Below are 20,167 nucleotides of genomic sequence, written 5' to 3' on the forward strand. Positions count from 1 at the left end.
CCTCTCACGAAGTGCAGATTCGGCGGATTGGCCAGGCTAAATTCCCCCTTATTGTCAGGGGGATTAGTAGGGTAATTAGGTGGGGTTACAGAGAGGGATTCTCTGTCGGAGAGTTGGTGCAGAATGGTCGGTGCGGCCTCATTCCGCACTGTGGGGATCCTCTGCCTCCTACACATCCTCTCTTCAATCTTCAATGCCTGTTCCTGAGTACTTCTGCCAGCAGCTAATGCAGCAACTTCCCCCTGTGTACCTTAGTTCAATATGTTATTTTATTTTACACGTCTCTTACATCACCACTCAATCCCGTTAGCTGCAAAGAGTTAAAATCCGAATTATCCAGTCAAACCTTTGAGCGAAAATCCATCATCGACCGATCCAAAGCAGTAAATCTCATCTTCACCCTCGTCAGGACTCTCATACACGTTCTAAAGTGTGATTACTGGGTCTGGGGGTAATCCTAAAACATCCGCAGTTAATCAGAGCTTCAAAAATATTGAGCAGAATTTCCCAGTTTTTATACTCAGTATCTCCAGTTATGAAGCCAAACATCCAATCCGCCTTCCTGACAACTCTCTCAAAATGGCCTCTCTCCTTCAAAGATCTCTCTGACCCTCAGCTCCCTCTGAGCCTGCACACTGTTTAGAACTGAACCATTCCGTTTTTATTCCCTTTCCCCATCTCTCCTGTCCAAATGCAGCATTGTTCCTGAGTGTGGGATTAATAATATGTTTCTACTACAATATCAGTGAGAGCTGAGGCTGCACCTTCTGTTTCTCCAAGAGAATCTTTCTGGATAAAGCCGGAATTTACAAAGATTTCTGGAACTGATATATTATCTGATAAATTATCACCGCCCTCACTCACTCTATCGGTGTCTATCCCTCCACCCCCACTCAGGAACTGTATAGGAATGGGGAATATTGTTGGATAATGACTGACTGCAGACAATCTGTATCTTCCTTTGATCAAATAGAGAGGGAGAGAGATTCTCACAGTCTCTTTGTGAGTATGGATTAACCTTTTATATGCCCTCACAAACACTGTAATCTTCTTGCTTTTGTCAATTCCTAAGAAGCACTTGTACCTCTGAGACCCTGGTGGGCGGTTGAAGGGTGGGGTGAGGTTTGAAGGCGATGCCGCAGGGTGCTGAGTGTGAGACCAGCCGATTTTAAAGCATGTGTGTAGGAAAGTGAAGAGTGAACTTGTCCGTTTGAAGATCACAGAAAAGCTGTGTCTGGAGCTGGGCCCGAGAGACAAGTTTTGGGTTGTCAGTAAATGATCTCCTGTAATGAAGACACAAAATCAGAAAGAGGAAATGCTGGAAATATTCAGCAGCTCCGAAAGCAGCTGTGGAGAGATATTCCTGTGGCCAGGATGTAACTCTCCAATTGGATACTTCACATTGCTCAGATCTGACACTCTCAACACCTTCCTGTAAGGAACAGGAAGGGCGGGAATTGGGTCTTTGTTGATTTGAGCAAACAGAGCAATGCAGCAATGAGAAGCTCCTCACCCCCCGGCGGCTTGGGGAAGGATGGGACTCAGATACAGGCCTCTGGCTGGGGTTCAAAAATGGGGAAAAAGTGCATCGAGTTTGAAATGTAAATGCCACAAAAATGGAATTCAATTCGATTCCTGCACAGATTTTGCACTTTGGGTCAAGTAGTCAGGATTACTGATCTGTCGAAGGTGCTCTGTTTCAGTCACAGACTTTTTGAGAGCCCTCGGTTCAAATCTCAATTCTGATGCTGATATTTTTTCTCCTTCGCGAGGAACCATCCAAACCCAGGAAATCTCTCAGCACAAGGGCAGCAGATGCAGAGGAACAATGACCACCTGTAAGTTCCACTCCGAGACACACATCATCCTGACTTGGAAACATATCACCGTTCCCATGGCTGGCTCACAATCCCGGAACTCCCTCCCTAACAGCAGTCTATGTGTACATACACCACATGGACTGCAGTGTCTCCAGAATGAATTCATCGCCAATTATTCAAAGACAATTAATTTGGACAATAAATGCTTCCCGGGCCAGTGACACACATACCCCGTATGAATAAAGTATTTTCTTTTTTAAATCACTTCGTGCGACAGAAGGAGCACAGCTGCCTTCAGAGCAGAAAACTGTGTGTGTGAATCACTTCTCTACTTTTACACTAAATGTGTGTCTGAAAACAGTAAGTGGACCCAGCTCACGTTAAACCGTTCAATATTTAGTCGGATAGTTCACAGGTACGTTCCAATTCTGGCAGGATCTCCTTTTTCACAAATGCCACCAGATCTGGAACGCATTTCCAGTATTCCGCTGAACCTACCTAGAGCAGAGACAGGCTCTGTGGCTTAGTTGGTTAAAGCACCTGCCTAGTATGCAGGATGATCCTGAGTTCAATTCCCAGCGGTGCCTTGGTTATTTTCCAATAACATTTGCAGTTATGCCAATCACTAAATCCATTTTTGCCTTTCCTTTCACGGTGGATCATCTCCAACGATTGAAACATTTCGAGACTCCCCACATATATCTCGACTATTTGTTGAGATGATCCAGGTACTTTTATCATCTTGCAGTAAAAAAATCATCTGAACATACTCAATGTTCTCCCAACACAGATTTCCATTATTTTCTCAGGGAATTCCGAACACTGTCAAATGGCCTGAGAAACACACAATCCCGACGGTGCTGAAGGAGACCATTCTGACCATCGAGGCTGTACTGACCCTCCGACAGAGGATTGCACATAGGATCTATCCCCGCAGTGCCACACACCCACTCCGCTAATCTACTGATAGAAATACCTTGGGGACGAAGGGACAATCTAACATGGCCAAATCCGTTCAACCTGCTCATCTTTGGAATGTGGGAGGAAATCGGAATCACCCTGTTTCCTGAGATCATTTGTCTGGGTGAATTCAACTTGAACAGAACGACAGAAATTTGGCACCATCCAGGACAGAGCATCCCGCTTCATTTGCTTCCCATGTATAAAAACTCACTCCCTCCACTACCGACACACAATGACAGCAGTGTGCACCATCCACACGATGCACTGCTGCAACTCAGTGAAGCTTCTTTGGCAGCACCTTCCAAACCCACGCCCATTGGGACCCAGAAGGACAAGCGCAGCAGAAAGATCAGAATAACATTGAAAAAGAGACATGGCTCCGCTGGGATTTGAACCCAGGATTTCCTGCTTACTAGGCAGGCGCTTTAACCAACTAAGCCACAGAGCCTGTCACTGCTGCGGGTGGGTTCAGCGGAATGCTGGAAATACGTTCCAGATCTGGTGGTATTTGTGAAAAAGGAGACACTGCCAGGTTGTAGGACACTGGTATTTATTCATTGATTGTAGTTATTTATAAGTTGTTGTTGCGTGTCTGCGTTCCTTAATCTTATTTATCTTCCAAAAGAAATGAAATATCTAATTGAAAAAGATATTACAATTTCTCACCCAACCAGCGAACGTTGTGTCAAACTTTAAGAAAGGTTTGTGATTTATTCTCGAGTCAGTGGTTTCCCTGGGAGCCGGGTTAACAGAAACAGCATGGAGAGATGGCAGAGCAGGAAATGTCGGTGCCGAAGGTGAATCACATCAATGAAGCAGCAACTGGTTTGTTACTAACCTGATCCATAATCCGATTGTGATGGGACTCAAACTCACAACCTTTAAGTGACTGAATTATCATCATTTGGAAGACCAACGCGACACAGAGACACAGGCTGAAATTTTACTTTACTTGTCCTTAGATGGATTTTTGACAATGTGGAAACTATTGATAAGTTCAATAATCTCATAGTTAAAAGGATAAGGACTGTTAAGAAGGACTTCATTGATTGCAATTCATGTTGGGACATCTGATGTCTGTTAAAACAGTTGTGGAAATACAAACCTGTTCCTCCTGTATACAGGAAATCTGTCCCTCACAGAATGATGCTCCCTCTCTCTCTTCCTCACTCCCCTGTACAGCTTGAAGTCTCATCTCGCAGGCCTGATAGTTGGGAGATACATTCTACTCTATCTGTCACGGGGCTGATCAGAACCTGTTCCCTGTTCCAGTTAAACACCTGCACAGAACACAACGCAAAGCTGGAAGCTGGAAATCTGACCAAAAAAAAACAAAAAATGCTGGAAATGCTCAGCAGGTGAGGCAACATCTCATTAACGGAGATTTGTGTAAAACCAGCTCCTGAAGCACAGCACAGCGGCACAGTTTAAAGTTTCCTTTCATCCACAATGGATGCTCCATTCTATGATTTTGAACATAGAACATAGCATCTGGGCAATACAATTGAGCAAGGTGAAACACTTTGGGGACTGGACAGGATAATCCTACCATGGGCAGGGCACTAAGTGAAGATGCGACATTGACTGAGTTGTCAGACGGAGCAGGGAATCGTTTCAGAAGATGCCAAGGAAAGTTGGAGTGACAAATGTTTAATGATCACTGCACAAGCAGACGGTGAAATGCAGGCTTCAGGCTGGATATTCATGAGTTCTGAGATGGGTGAAGAGACTGTGGCATCTTAGCGTAGTAAAGGTGCAATGGGGATTAGGAAGGGTAAAGGTGTACGCTTTATTTTATATCGTCTCTCCTTGATCTTCGGACCAAAATGTCTCACTTCACACTTCCTAACATTAATTAAGTTGTATCTGTCACGTGTCTGTCCATTCCACCAGCCTGTCTACATCTTCTTGAAAATTATCAATATCCTTCTCATTAAAGTTCAGAATATTTTCAAGTTTTGCACCACTGGCAAATGTTGAGATTGAAACCTGTACGACCAGATATAGGTCAGTAATATGTAATCAAGAAAAGCAAGTTTCTCTCTATTTACCTTTCCCAATCAGAAGTCAGTAAAACTTTGTGTAATGTGTGTTTTAATAGGCCTGTACTAATAATTAAACCGTTGTATAATGAAATTCTAACTGTGCTAAACAACAATGATTCAAAATATCACTTTGTTCTAAATGAAATACCTCCCGTTACTAATACTTGAAGTTAAAAAGCATAGCCATGCTGATTTATCGGTGTTTAAATGATGAATACAGAGGAAAGCAGCGTCCTGATGGATTTCGAATTGATATGGCCCACACATTTTGTATTTCGAAATTTCTCCGTCCCAGCTTCAATATAATGTGAACATTGCCTCTCTGTTGTGCCTCTCCCTGATGTCACAACTTTAGTCTATCAGAGTGTGCTGACATCTACTGGCCGCAATGGAGAACTGCTGTGGAAGGGAAGAAAATTCACATTAACTGTCGCTGTTGCGGAGACAGATCAAACAGGAATTAATGATTGGATGTCAGCATTAAATCCCATGGAGAATTCAATATTAATGTAGTTTCCCATGTAGTCAATATAAATTGGAATTTGATCTGACCTGCAGCAGTTGAGTCGATGCACTAAAGATAATTCTAATTAATAAGACGACAGAGAATGAATTTCAGAGATAAGCAGATGTTGTTACATTAAACATTTTGAGTAGAGGGTCGTGTGGAATCATGTACTAATTAGAACAAAATGCTCGGTTTCAATTAGGTATCTTCCGGGTGGAATGTACAGATTAGTCAGGTAAAATTGTGTAAAAGATATTCTTTCAGAAAGTTGTTGCAGACTCGATGGGCCAAATGGCTTCCTTTTCCAATGCAGAGATTCTATGCAGAAACATCGCCTCCACTTATGAAGCCAAGGATCCAATCCGCTTTCCGAACGACATGTTCAAAATGTCATCTCACTGTCAAAGATCTCTCTGAACCTCAGGCCCCTCTGAGCTTGCACACTGTTTAGAACTGGACCAGTCAGTTTCTGTTGCTTCTCCCCATCTCTTCTGTCAAAATGCAGCACTGTTTCTGAGTGTGGGATTAATAATGTGTCTCTGCTACAATATGAGTGAGAGCTATATGAATAAATCAAAAGTCACAGATGACACTGAGATGGGTGGAAGGGCAAAGTGTGCAGAGCACGCTGAAATTCTACAAAGGGACATTGAATGGGTGAGGGTCCGGCAGGTGGAGTACAATGCTGGTAAATGTGAGGTCATCCATTTTGGTAGGAATAACAGCAAAATGGACTATTATTTGAATGGAAAAAAAATGCAGCATGCTGCTCCGTAGAGGGACCTGGGTGTCCTTGTGCAGGGATCTCAAGGAGTTGGTTTGCAGGTGCTGTGGAGTACTGCGTACAGTTTTGGTCCCCTGAATTGAGAAAGGATGAATTTGCATTGGAGGGGTGCAGAGGAGATTCATTAGGTTGATTCCGGAGATGAGAGGGTTGGCGTATTTGGAGGAACTGAGTAGGATAGAGCTCCACTCATTGGCATTCAGAAGAATGAGGAGCGATCTTATCGGACTATATAAAATTATGAAGGGAATAGATAAGATAGAAGCAGGGTAATTATTTCCACTGGCGGGTGAAACTAGAACTGGTGGGAGGGGGGTGGGGGGGGGGGGGGGGGTGGGTGGGGGGGTGGGGGTGAGCGGGATAGCCTCAATCTAAGGGGAAGCGGATTTGGGACTCAGTTGAGGAGGAACTTCTTCACACAAAGTGTTCTGAATCTGTGGAATTCTCTGCCCAGTGAAGCAGTTGAGGCTACCTCATTAAAAGTTTTTAAGGCAAGGATAGATCAATTTTTGTGCAATAAAGGAATTAAGGGTTATGGTGAGCGGACGGGTAAGTGGAGCTGAGTCCACGAAAAGATCAGCCATAATCATATTTAATGGCGGAGCAGACTCGAGGGGGCAGATGGCTGACTCCTGCTCCCAGTTCTTATGTTCTTATGAGAGCTGAGACTGCAGCTTCTGTTTCTCCAAGAGAATCTCTCTGGATAAAGCCGGAATTTACGAGGATTTCTGTCACTGAGACATTGTCTGGCGGTCTGTGTCTCACTGCTCTAACTCACTCTGTCCCTCCATCCCCTCTCATCAACTCTATATGAAGGTGGGATCTTGTTGTTTAGTGACTGAGTGCACACAATCTGTGTCTACATCTGATCAAATAGAATTCAGCTTGTGAACAATATCATCATTTCAACCAGCTCTGGGTTAACCCAGGCACAGCTCTGATTGGCTGCAGCCCCCTGAATCTGGGGAGCAGACACTGTGAGCATCGCCGGCCTCAGAGGCTTTCACAGTTACTGAGCTGGGAAACTCCAACTCATCCCCGAGAATCCACAGCACAGAGCGAGAGGAGAGGAAAACCTGTCCTGGGAGCTGTCAATCTGAGACACAGTTTGACCTGTCAATGTGCAGATGTGAAGCTGCTCCTTCCATTCGTTCCATAAGAATCTTTCTCTGAAATGAGACCTTGTTTTGTCCTTGCGCACCTGATGCTGTTGTTTTTCAATCTGCTCACATTATGATTTCCCTCATGGAACCAGAGAAAGGGAACAGCACTGAATCATTCGGCTTATCTTGCCCATGCCAGCCCGAGGGCACCCAGGTGTCCTCCTCAAGCTCACCTTCCAGCACTCGGCCCGGAGCCATGGAGCTGAAAGCATGATGGTGATCCACATACTTGGCACCAAAATACCAGAAGGATATCCGGCTCTGGGGCTGCCGGAAGCAAACACTTTCAAAGATAATCGCTGCGAGCAGGACTCGAACCTGCGCGGGGAAACCCCATTGGATTTCTAATCCAACGCCTTAGCCACTCGGCCACCGCAGCTCCGCCACTCACCCACGTAATAGAACTACCTCAGTAGCGTTCATACTAACTTCATCAGGCACAGTTATTGCACAAAGCTCAGTGTGTGAGCTGAAATTTGTTCCTCTGCTTTGTATTTCTGTCTCTGACGGGGAACTCATTAATTAGGTCAGAGACGTGTTTTTGTAGCTCAATAATAGAACATAGAACATTACAGCGCAGAACAGGCCCTTCGGCCCACGATGTTGCGCCGACCAGTTAAAAAACAATGACCCACTAACCTAAACCAATCCCTTTTCGTCCATAAACCTATCCACGGATCTCTGAAACGCCCCCAAACTAGGCGCATTTACAACCGCAGCAGGCAGGGCATTCCAATCCTTCACCACCCTCTGGGTAAAGAACCTACCCCTGACATCCGTCCTATAACTACCCCACCTTAATTTAAAGCTATGCCCCCTCGTGCTAGCTTTCTCCATCCGAGGAAAAAGGCTATCACTGTCCACCCTACCTAAACCTCTAATCATCTTATATGTTTCAATAATTTTTCAGTAGAAATGAATTAGGTCCGAATAAACACAGGAAAAAGAGAAACCTCTATTGTATTTCATTATAGTCAAATGTTGCTATCGCCCTGTTTCTGTCCACTCTGTTGAAAATGGAAGAGTAGATGGAAAAAGTCGTGAATAAATTATCAATGCGATGGCCGAGAATCGAAGCCGGGTCAACTGCTTGGAAGGCAGCTACGCTCACCACTATATCACCATCGCTCACGCTGCAAAAGCATCGCTTATTTGCAATAGTTTAAATTACGGAACTTCCTCAGTTGCTGATTTTATCAGGCACCAGGAGAGCCCGGAGCGCAGCTTGGAAACTGAACTTGGCTTGTCTTGTTTAAGCCACCTTTTTACAATTGTTCCTTACTGGGAACTCACTGATCAATTCTAAGGCCTGTTCTTTCATTTCACAAAGTTTCCACTCAAAGCAAATTGAAGATGAATTTTCCGTTAGAAAGATCGTGATGGTGAGGATTTTTAGTGAATTTCATTTTAAGAGTGTCCACCTACTGTTATGATTTGCGATAACTAATTAAATAAATCACCACAGTGATGGTCAAGAACTGACCCTTGGTCAAATGCTCGCACAGTCACCACTCCATCACCATCGCTCACCTGGCTCTGTCACCCACTCTGTAAGAAAGTCCAGCTCTGACAGTGAATCTGGTTCCCTCCAGGTCCAATCGGAGGATGGTCAGAAACTGTCACTGTCAGAAACTCCATTATCAGCGAGTGTGGGATGGTTATTTAACTGGCTGTCACTGGTTGGTGAGGTTGTGATTTACTGTTACCCGTCAGTGCCGGAGAAACAAATAAAACTATACAAACACTTAGCTGGGGAAAGGGCTTCTCTTGAGGCACTGGGAGTATTTGCGTAATGGATATCTGGTTCTGTTCAGTTTGATGGCTGTCACGTCTGATACACTTTCATTCTTGTATTTTCCCCCACGATACCCTTTCCCAGTCGCGATGTGTCATTTTTATTTGTTCATTTGCTTAAATATTGAATTGAAACCAATTGGAATTGGCCTATTATTTCATCAAGATGCGCTTTCTACTTTGAACACTTTGTTGCAGTGTGAGTGCTGCAGCTGGGGATCTGTGGCACAAAGAATGACATGTAGGACTTCTCATCATTGATTTATTTAATTTGAATTGATTTATTATTGTCACATGTATTAGTATACAGTGAAAGTATTTTTTTCTTGTGCGCTTTAGGGGAAAAGCATACCGTTCATAAAGAAGGAAAGGAGAGAACAAAGAACAAAGAACAACCCAGCACGGGAAACAGGCCCTTCGGCCCAACAAGCCCGTGCCGCCGCATCACCCTACACCTATTCTACCCTGCATGTCTACGAATGGGACCCCTAACTTAGCCAGGTTCAGGGGGGAATAGTGTTAATTTGGTAAAACCAATCAGCCTAAGAGACTGCAGAATGTTGTGTTACAATCATAGCTAGGGTGTCCAGAAAAATCAATTTAATGCAAGGAAGGTTCATTCAGAGGTCTGATGGCAGCAGGACAGAAACTGTGCTTGAGTCGGTTGGTGGGTGACCCCAGACTGTTGTATCTTTTTCCCGATGGAAGAAGATGGAAGAGGAGATTGCCTGGTGAGACATTCAAACTTTGTGGGTCAGAATCTCATCGAAGTCGTTCTTTTTCTTTTTGGTAAAGTTTGAAGAAATTAGGAACTGGTGTATCAATGCTCTCAGAGAAGTGAAACTGCCGCCTTGAACTTCATGAGAATGTCTACAGGGCAGAAGGAGAACATTCGGCCCATCGGTCCCGCTCCGATAACAATCCCCCCCAGCCTGTATCCTCATAACCCCACATATTTACCGTGCTAATCCCCCTGACACTGAGGGACTATTTAGCCTGGCCAATCCCGCTAATACGGCGCTAATTTTCATGGCTGAGCTGCCGATTCTGGAAAGACAAAATCTGCCATTCGGGCCGCAAATGAAGCTGGAGTCTGCTTTGGATCTTCTGAAACCACATGTTTACCTGGTGGCAAACTCCTGTCCAAAACTGGGGTCCTGATTTGAATCGATCGTCAGCTCCAGCTTCTCATGGGATTAGAAATATGGGAATGTGGAATTGTTCTGGAACATTCACCCCTCAAACCTGTGTGTCCAAACTTCATCTTGGTTCCGTGAACCTCAAAACACTGAGCGAATCATCAGCTCTCTGGCAATAAGGAGACAGAATAAACACACCACCGACGAGGATGGGATTCGAACCCACGCGTGCAGAGCACAATGGATTAGCAGTCCATCGCCTTAACCACTCGGCCACCTCGTCATGCGGCCACTGCTCCCCAAACCACCTCTTGTGTTTTAACATCCGTAACAAAGAACACATTTCTCCCGCAGGATAACGCGGCCTTTCTGCTTTCTCTTGATTCGTTGTTACTTTTCCATTTGATGAAAATCCAGAGAAAGTAAAGAGAGAGACAGTTCACCTCTCTGCTCCCAGTTTGGTTTTGAATTCTCCGAACATGACCCTGATGTAAAACAGAGCAAGTGCTGTGAGTTTGTGGAGCAACAGGAGAGAGTCTGACCTCCCAGTAGAGGGCTGTGTGTCCCAATCACGGAGCTTTTCTGTGTCGCTCTTTGGATTTTGGTTGTTCCTGAAATGACAAATTCTAAAACTCGGATAGAAATGAAATTTTAGGGATGATCCGATTCTCATGCTTAATTATTTTTAATAAACTTCTCTATTTGAACAATGTGTGAGGAATATGATTTGTCCAGTGTCGGTAAAGTTAGAGCAAGGTTCACAGTCCCAGTTGTTTCTGGGAGCCATCAATGGGGAAAGCTGACTGGCTGTGATTTAACCAGAGGATTCACACCTCAGGAGAGGAGCAAGACTGAGAAGGCGGAGCCTTCATGATCAATCTCAACTGACCCGGGAATTGATCCCGCGCTGTTGGCTGAATAAACTGTCCAGCCAATGGAGACAAATGTTCTGGGCTACTCATTAATGAAAACTAAGACCATCACTGTTTTTCTTTGATGGAGTGAGTAGGTGATAGCAGAGGATGGTTTCGATCTCTGGGTTATGGGCCCAGCACGCTTCCGCTGCGCCACTCTGCTCCCAAAGTCAGCCCTCCCTGCTTATTACTACTGCCCGCGAGCCAGGAATCTATTCACTGTCTCTTTTTTATTACAAACAAAACCCTGGGAAGCTCACCCTGGCTGTATAATAACACGTAACATCACCCCGAATGTAACAGACAGAGTAAAACTCACAGAAAACCAGTAAAAGACTATTAGGACACACTCACAATGAGAAAGAAAATATTCGAACAAATCAGCAAGATACTGAGATGGAGAAACTGATTAAGAATGAAAAGGGATTTTCTGTTTCACAAAGATAGGCCCTGTTTTGAAATGTATGTTGTGTTGTGTAACTGTGCTCTCTGCTGTGTAACTGTTCTCTCTGTTTGGAACTGTGACTCTCCCGTTGACAGATCTTCACTGTGGTTCTGACAAATTCTTCCCTGTTGTGTAAATGTGTTCCCGGTTTGTAAATATCATCCGTCTTGAGCAGAAGTTTTTTTTTTCTTTTGTGTGAAATGTTCTCTGTTGTTCTGTGAAGATGTTTTCTGTGGGAAAAAATCGACGGAAATTTCAAGGCCGCCATTTCTGAGGCTTGCTTTCAATTCCAGCATTGTTTGGGCCGAATGGCCTCCTCCTGTTTCTGTTTTCTATCCATGTGCCGATGTGTTAAATCAGTGAATTTGAATTTCACCAGCTGTCGTGGTGGGATTTACTCCGCGTCCCCAAAGATTAGCGCGGGCCTCTGGATTACCAGCCCAGTGACATCACCTTTCATCCCTGTAAACAAAAACAGTCCATTCAGCTCAGCATTAACCCTCTTCCTGAGGAGATTAGATTTCCTGCCACAGAATTTCAATTAGCCGATTGATGCAAAGCATTTTGTTCTAGTTTTGGAACATTAACAATTTATCCAGATCAAACATACATTGTGGAATATCTGATATAAAAACACTAAGACGAATGAGAATTAAATGAACAAAGTTCCAAGGAATTTAATTCTGAGACAGTTGTTTGGAAATAACGGTGGATGTCAGTTAACGGGCGAGAGCTCGGTTTTCAGGAGGTTCCACCAGATTTCTGTAGAAAGAGACCGGACTCGAACCTGTAATCGTTAGATAGCAGCATGGAAAGAAGCAAAATTAATCGTTTCACCCATTAGCCTATGTTAGGCTGCCCGTTTGTGGAATGTTCCTTGTTCAGTCCTGTTCCTTCGCTCCGCCACCAACCCCAACACACACACACACACACACACACACACACATTTTTTTTGCTGCATCTCTGTATCTGTGCCGCGTATTGGTCTCTTCTGCACCTGGACAAAAAAACCCCACTTTCCTTCCACTTTTCACTCTCGCACCTTCACATGGTCCATCTCTGATACTTCTCTATCCTTCCTTGACCTCTCTGTCTCCAATTCTACACAGACTGACCACCTGTAATTAAAACCACACCGACTCACACGTCGAGTACAGATCCTCATTCCCCACTCCCTTTAAGGACGCCAGGCAATCTCCCGAGAGGGTATGCAATCACCAGGAAATTGCAGAGGCCGCGAAGGACATAAATATGCAGCCACCGCGACGAAAGGGCAGTCGGGACCAAACATCCCTCGCCGATGGGCATCACCAGCCGAGATTGGGTGAGTAAATAGATTTGGTGATTATTCTAACTTGTCCACATTGTACCACATTTTTTCTGACTTCCCAATAACTAGCTCAGTTGTGGAACGGTCCATGAGACGGATCAAGCACATAAAGTCCTACCTTCATTCTACAATGGACGAGGATATATTGTCTGGGTTAGCTTTGGTCTCCATTGAAAGACAGTTGGCTACTGAGGTAAATTATAATAAAGTAATAGATCACTGCTGGAATGAAGCCTAGACGAAAGAGACTCTTGTAGTTGCTTCATATCTTTTTCATGTTCCTTCTTTTTATTTTATGTTACCTTTAAAATGTTAAATAATTAAATAACACACGTGTTTTTATTATGTTTTGTATTTCATTACAAAATAAAAATGAACAATGAATTTATAATTATTTGGTATGCGCCGTGGCGCCTTTTTTATGTGTTCGCCCTCTCTAACTTTAGAACCTGGCTCCGCCCCTGCAAACTGACCAACTGCAGCCGCTCCAAATAGATTCACAAAATTAATGAACAAACGACAAACAAGCGCAACTGATCTTTTTAAGAAGCCATGACATATATTAACACCGCTTCAAGAACCAATTTGCTGGAACTAATTCAATATGAACCGTTTCAGTGTCAGCTGTATTCATGGCCAGTTCTCAAACAGGCATTGATTGGTTAGAAGTTTTAATGTTATCAGGGAACAGTCATCAATATTCTCAGGGAAGTGAAACTGCCGCCCCGAACTTCATGGAATCCCGACAGTAAGAAGGAGGCCATTCGGCCCACCGAGCCTGTGCCAACAACAACCACACACAGGCCCTATCCTCATCACCCCATGTATTTAACACGCTAATATTCCTAAGGGGAAATTTAACGTGACCATTCCACCGAACCAGGCACTAATTTTCTTGGCGGAACGGCCGATTCTGGAAAGACAATATCTGCCATTAGTGCTGCAAATGAAACTGAGGTCTGTTTTGGAGCTTCTGAAACCACATGTTTTCATGGTGGCAAACCTCTGCCCAAAGCTGGTGTCCTGATTTGAATCGATTGCCAGCTGGAGTTTCTCATTTGGATGAAGAATATGGAATGGTGCTGGACTATTCACCCCTCAAACCTGTGGGACTCTGAGTCTTACCTTCACCTTGGTCCGTGAACCTCAAAATAAGTGATCAGTTCACCCTCAATCAGTCAATGCGGAGACAGAGTTTGAAATGGTGTAACAAGAAAGATGGAACTCTGATCGATTTGTGCAGAGGTTTTACACTCTATTGCAGGCAGTCAGGATGGCCGAGCGGTCTAAGGCGCTGTGTTCAGGTCGCTGTCTCCTCTGGAGGCGTGGGTTCAAATCCCACTCCTGACATTGGTTATATTTTCCTTCGAGCGGCACCATCCAAACCCAAGAAATCTCTCACGTGACACCACAAGGGCAGCAGATGCAGAGAATCAACGACCATCTCTAAGTTCCACTCCGAGACACACATCATCCTGACTTGGAAACTTATTCCCGTTCCGATGGTTCACAATCCTGGAAATTCCTCCCGAACGGCAGTGTGTGTGCACTGACACCACATGAACTGCACTGGCTCCAGAATGAATTCATCGCCAATTACTCAAAGATAACTAATTTGGAGAATACAGGCTTCCCGGGTCAGTGACACACATTTCCCGGATGAATGAATCATTAAAAAAAATCTCGCGCCACACAAGGGGCGCGCCTGCCTTCAGAGCAGAAGACTGTGTGTATGAATCACACCCTGAACACAGCTACTTTTATACCAGATTTGTGTCTGAAAACAGTATTTGGAACCAACTCACGATAAACCGCTCAATGTTGAACGGAAGAGTTTCACTGAGTGATGTGCCTGATGTTTTTGATCAATATCGGGGGAAAGGGGGATTTGAAATCGGTGCAGTCATAGCCCACTGTAGGATCCAATTATTTTTCTTTCATGAATCTATCCGGGATCCCATTGCATCTGTGGAGAGAGAAACAGTCGTTTCAGTGTAAGGTCTGCATCTGAAATGTGAACTATCTCTATTTTCACAAATCCTTTCCAGTACTGGTCGTAAATCTGTTTTCACAAACACTACCAGATCTGGAACGTATTTCCAGCATTCCGTTGTACCAAAGTTAGCAATGTCAGGCTCTGTTGCTAATTTGGTTAAAGTGCCTGTGTAACGGCAGGCATATCCTTGTTTCTAATCTCTGTGCACGGACACTTAATATCACTTATTTCCACAAATACGCAATATCCGGAACGACTTTCCAGCATTCGACCTGACAGAAAGTCTGTGTGGTTTAGTTGTTGAAATCGCCTTTCTGGTAAACAGGTGATGTGGGGTTTGAATCTCAGTCCAGCCTGGATTCCTTTCACGGGATCTTTGCAATTGTGCAAGTCACAATGTCCCTTCCTTGCTCGTCAATATTATCTATCCCTTCACAGTTGATGATCTTCAAAGATGAAAGAAAAACAGAGACTCCCCACGAATTTTCCGACTGTTTATTTACACGATCGAGGTATTTTCATCACCTTGCATTGAAGAAAACATTTAATTTGCAACAAACCCAACGGTGTAAATTCTACAAACACAGTTTTCTTGTTTTTGTCCCCTCGGGGAATTTCTAACATTGTCAAATGACCTTAGAATCATACAATCCGGACAGTGTTGAAGGAGACCATTCTGCCCATCGAGTCTGTGGCGACTCTCCGACAGAGAATCGCACATAGGCCCTATGCCCGCTAATCTATCTGTACAAACACCTTGGGGACCGAGGGGCAATCGAGCATGGCCAATCCGCCCAAACTGCTCATCTTTGTGGGAGGAAACCGGAGCACCTGGTTTCCTGGGATAACTTGCCTGGGTGAATGCAACCTCAACAGCTCTACAAACATTTCCCACCATCCAGGAGAAAGCATCCCATTTCATTCTCTTCTCATGTATAAAAGTTCACTCCCTCCACTACAGACAGACAATGGCAGCAGTGTGCACCATCTACAAGATGCACTGCAGCAACTCAGCAAGACTCCTTTTCCAGCACCTTCCAAACCCATGGCCACTACAGCCTAGAAGGACAAGCGCAGCAGATACATCAGGATAACACCACCACGCTGCAGGGCACTGATATTTATTGATTGATTTTTAGTTGTTTATCAGTTGTTGTTGCGTGTGAGTTTTTAATCTTCTTTATCTTCCAAAAGAAGCAGAAGAATTATTGAAAAATATGTTCCTAGTTCCAACGCAATCAGCGAACGCAATATCAAACGTTAAGAAAGCCACTGGCGTTTGTGTTTTCTTCTGTGGTTTCCCTGAGAACCGAGTAAACAAACACAGCGTGGAAAGATGGCAGAGCAGGAAATATCTGTGTCAAAGCTGAATCGCGTCAATGAAGCAGCAAACCGTTTGCTACTAATCTGATCCAAAACACAACTCTGATGGGATTTGAACCCACAACCTTCGAATGGCTAACCTGTGTGAAATTAGAAGTCCAACGCGCTATCCATTGCGCCACAGAGTCACACGTCCAATGCTTCCTTCACAGGGTCTTATATGGATTCTTGACAATGTAACAGCTGCTGGTAAGTTCAACAATCTTGTATTTAAAACGTCGGGAACTTCATTGATTGCAAACCATGTTGGACATCTTATGCCTGTTGGAAATGCAGACCTTTATGTCCTTTTTATAGGGAATCTGTCCAGAATGATCCTCCCTCTCTCCTCCTCCTCATTCTCTTGCACAACTTGGAGTCTAATCTGGCAGGCTTCATAGTCGGGAGATACATTCTACTCCCTCTGTCACAGGGCGGATCAGTTGCAGTAAAACCCCTGAACAGAACACAACACAAAGCTGGAAGCTGGAAATCTGAAACAAAAACAGGAAATGCTCAGCAGGAGAGGCAACACTTTGATGAATGGAGATTTGTGTAAAACCAGCTCCTGAAGCACAGCACAGCTGCAAAGTTTAAAGTTTCCTTTAAATTTAAATTAAAATTAAATATTAAAAATTAAAATTAAAAAAATTAAAAATAAATTAAAATTAAAATTAAACTAAATAGGGATTGGAATGCCCTGCCTGCTGCAGTTGTAGATGCGCCTAGTTTGGGGGCGTTTAAGAGATCCGTGGATTGGTTTATGGATGGAAAGTGATTGGTTTAGGTTAGAAGGTCATTGCTTTTTAATTGCTCGGCGCAACATTGTGGGCCGAAGGGCCTGTTCTGCGCTGTAATGTTCTATGTTCTGTGTTCTATCTATCCACAATGGATGCTCCATTCTGTGATTTTGAACAATTCAAATTGAGAATGTGCATTGTTATTCTAGTCGCCACAGCCTGAAAATCACTTCAGGCATTGGTGTCACCCTTGGATTTTAAATTTGTAAATCCATTCTCTATCTTTTTGAAGCGAATATTGAAACATTATCCATCAGCCGCTCAGTTCTTTTTGAACGAGAAGGAGAATTGAGGATATATTTGGATAACTCTCTTTGACGAAATTTGTACCGAAGCATAAAGGCGAGAATCACACACAGCGCTTCATTAAACTCACCCGCTAAACATTGAAAGGTGACAGTTATTCATCAAGGGATGGAAATCCATTTATTCGTTTATTCTTTGTGGAGAATAGGAAAGTTGGAACAGTATGCAATCTGGACAATATAACTGAGCAGAGTGTGACATAATGGGGACTGGGTAAGATGAGCCGACCATGGGCAGTGAACAAAGTGGAGGTGCAATGTTGTCACACGGAGCAGGGAGTCGTTGCAGAGTGAAGGTACATCGGAACGTGGGAGTGTTAAATGTTTAATGATCACTGTACAAGTAGACGGTGAAATACAGACCTAAGGCTGGATATTCAATGTGTTCTGGGATGGGTGAATAGACTGTGGCATCTTGGCATGGTAAAGGTGCAATAGGGACGAGGAACACTAAAGGTATACACTTTAATTTATATCACCTCTCCTAGAGCTTCGGACCGAAATATAACACTTCACACTTTCTTACATTAATTAAATTGCATCTTTCGCATGTCTGCCCATTCCACCAGCCGGTCTGTATCTTCCTGAAGTTGTTGAATATCCTTCTCACTACAGTTTATAATATTTTCAAATTTTGTCCTTCTGGTAAATTTTGAGTTTGAAACCTGTACACCCAGATATCGATCAGTAATATATGTGGAGAAAAGCACGTTTCTCTCTATATACCATCCCCAATCAGAAATAGGTAAAATTTTGTGTAATATATGCTTGAATTGTTTGTACCAATAATTAACCAATTGCAGAGTGAAATTCTGACTATTCAAAACAATAATGATTCAACATGCCACTTGGTTCAAAAGGAAATACACACCGGTACTAACACCTTTACTTAAAAAGCATAGCCTTTCTGATTTATCTGTATTGAGATGATGAATAAACTCAGCACAACATGGGCAGGCGGGCCGAATGGAGTACTTCTGCTCTTATTCCCTATCTTCGTGTGTCTGTATCCTGGTTGTTAATTTCCCCTCAACTGGATTGCTGAAACACACGGTTCACTGGGAATACCAGAATGAAACTGAAATATGGGACAAAAATCAAACTATGGGATTCTCAGCTCTGTCGGACTGTCTGGTCTTCAGACAAGATGACAACTGACGGCATTCAGCCAGTTTCCTGAATCCACAGCACGCGGTTATTTCTCCGGTCTTTCCGATCCCAGAGACCCACAACACGGTTAAATGATCTTAAATCAAGTGATTGTTTTTCCTCGTGTTCTGCAGTAATATATTCTCTGCAATGACTTCTTGGGAACTCTAATCTGCTCGTGATTTCACTCATTCTCAGAATCTACTTAAGAGAAAAAATGAAAATAAACACTGGGATCGTCCGGGATTTGAACCCGGGACCTCTCGCATTTCCATGTTATGACCCTATTTCACTATCTGTTCTGGTGAAGATCAGAAGCAGTGATATCAGTGTTCACCACTCCCCAAGTCAACCTGTGGTTGTAACTCGCCAGTCGCGTCGGTAATCTCATTCTGACAGCCGGATTTGATTGGATTTGATTTATTTTTGTCACATGAAATAGTACACAGTGAAAGGTATGGATTCTTGCAGACAAAGCATACCGCACATAGAGGAGGAAGGGAAAAAGTGCTGGATGTAATACCACCTCATCTTTCCACAAATAAGGGGACCAAAACTGGACACAATATTCCAGTTGTGGCTTCATCCACGCAATTGAAACAATATTTATCTACTTTCTTACTCCAGTTCCTTTGCAATATATGCTTACATTCACATTCCCTTTTAAATTATACATTTTACCCGCATACTGACTTTCTGTGATTCTGGACAGAGACAGCCAGATCCCTCTGCCCAGACAGATTTTGAAACTGCTTTCCAGAAGGATAATAATTTGCCTTTCGCATTTATCCACATTGAACTCCATCTGCCAAAAGCTATCCAATTCTCCGAGTATATCTAGATCCATCTGGAATATTTTTACATCCTCTTCACCGCCTGTTTTCCCACAAATTGTGCATTATTCGCAAATTTTGTCCTGTTACACTCGACAAAAGAAAAACAAAGTATTTCTTGACAAGATAAAAGTAAAATCCTGCCGATGCTGGAATCTGAAACAACAAATGAAAATGCTGGAAAAACTCAGCAGGTCTGACATCATCTGTGGAGAGAGACCGGCTGAGATTGTCCAGCATGTTCAGACTTCAACACACCCCGTCTTTCCTCCAAAATTAAAAAGAACATGCGGTTTGATATAAGCGGCAATCGCACCTTTCTGTCTCCAACTGATTTGTGTTTTTTCTTCATGCATCCATCCCATTTTCTTTCCTGCTAATCCAAAAGTCTTAATGAGTTAGTTAAAGCCGCTGTTTGCTGCATTAAATGGTTCTCCGTATTGGGGGAAATAACTGATCTCGTCAGAACTGAGTTGTCGCTCCGGAAGTGTAAATGACAAGTGTACAATGCGTATGGTCACTTCAGGTGTCAGCTCCTCGTTAGTATAGTGGTTAGTATCCCCGCCTGTCACGCGGGAGGGCGGGGTTCAATTCCCCCACCGGGAGATCATCGCAATTTTATTACTTCAAATTGTACTTGTGTTGTTCTCAAACTTTCAAAATAGAAACGAAAAAGACTGTCAAGAAGTGAAACTTTCAAAAATGCAAATCTTTACATTTGTACCGACACTTTTCGTGACCTGAGATCAACGTTCGTTCAATTCATCAGCATTTTGGCTCACCTTTGATCTGGCGATGTCACGGAGTCAACACGTCG

The 20,167-nt window shown here is 43.6% G+C and overlaps 6 non-coding genes across 6 annotated transcripts; 2 read left to right on the forward strand and 4 right to left on the reverse strand.

Moving 5' to 3' along the window:
* Window positions 1-2,332: 2,332 nt before the first annotated feature.
* Window positions 2,333-2,407, forward strand: trnat-agu (transfer RNA threonine (anticodon AGU)). The gene has a single exon. It is a non-coding gene; the product is annotated as a tRNA-Thr (tRNA).
* A 750-nt stretch (window positions 2,408-3,157) lies between these two features.
* Window positions 3,158-3,231, reverse strand: trnat-agu (transfer RNA threonine (anticodon AGU)). Its single transcript has one exon. It is a non-coding gene; the product is annotated as a tRNA-Thr (tRNA).
* Window positions 3,232-7,580: 4,349 nt separating this feature from the next.
* On the reverse strand, window positions 7,581-7,662 carry trnas-aga (transfer RNA serine (anticodon AGA)). The gene has a single exon. It is a non-coding gene; the product is annotated as a tRNA-Ser (tRNA).
* A 2,755-nt stretch (window positions 7,663-10,417) lies between these two features.
* On the reverse strand, window positions 10,418-10,499 carry trnas-gcu (transfer RNA serine (anticodon GCU)). Its single transcript has one exon. It is a non-coding gene; the product is annotated as a tRNA-Ser (tRNA).
* Window positions 10,500-14,172: 3,673 nt separating this feature from the next.
* trnal-cag (transfer RNA leucine (anticodon CAG)) lies at window positions 14,173-14,255 on the forward strand. The gene has a single exon. It is a non-coding gene; the product is annotated as a tRNA-Leu (tRNA).
* Window positions 14,256-16,321: 2,066 nt separating this feature from the next.
* Window positions 16,322-16,412, reverse strand: trnar-ucu (transfer RNA arginine (anticodon UCU)). The gene is given in 2 exon segments: window positions 16,322-16,357; window positions 16,376-16,412. It is a non-coding gene; the product is annotated as a tRNA-Arg (tRNA).
* Window positions 16,413-20,167: the final 3,755 nt, after the last annotated feature.

The sequence above is a fragment of the Carcharhinus amblyrhynchos genome, unplaced genomic scaffold (assembly GCF_965287045.1).
Source record: "Carcharhinus amblyrhynchos unplaced genomic scaffold, sCarAmb.v2.hapA scaffold_42, whole genome shotgun sequence".
NCBI lineage: Eukaryota > Metazoa > Chordata > Chondrichthyes > Carcharhiniformes > Carcharhinidae > Carcharhinus > Carcharhinus amblyrhynchos.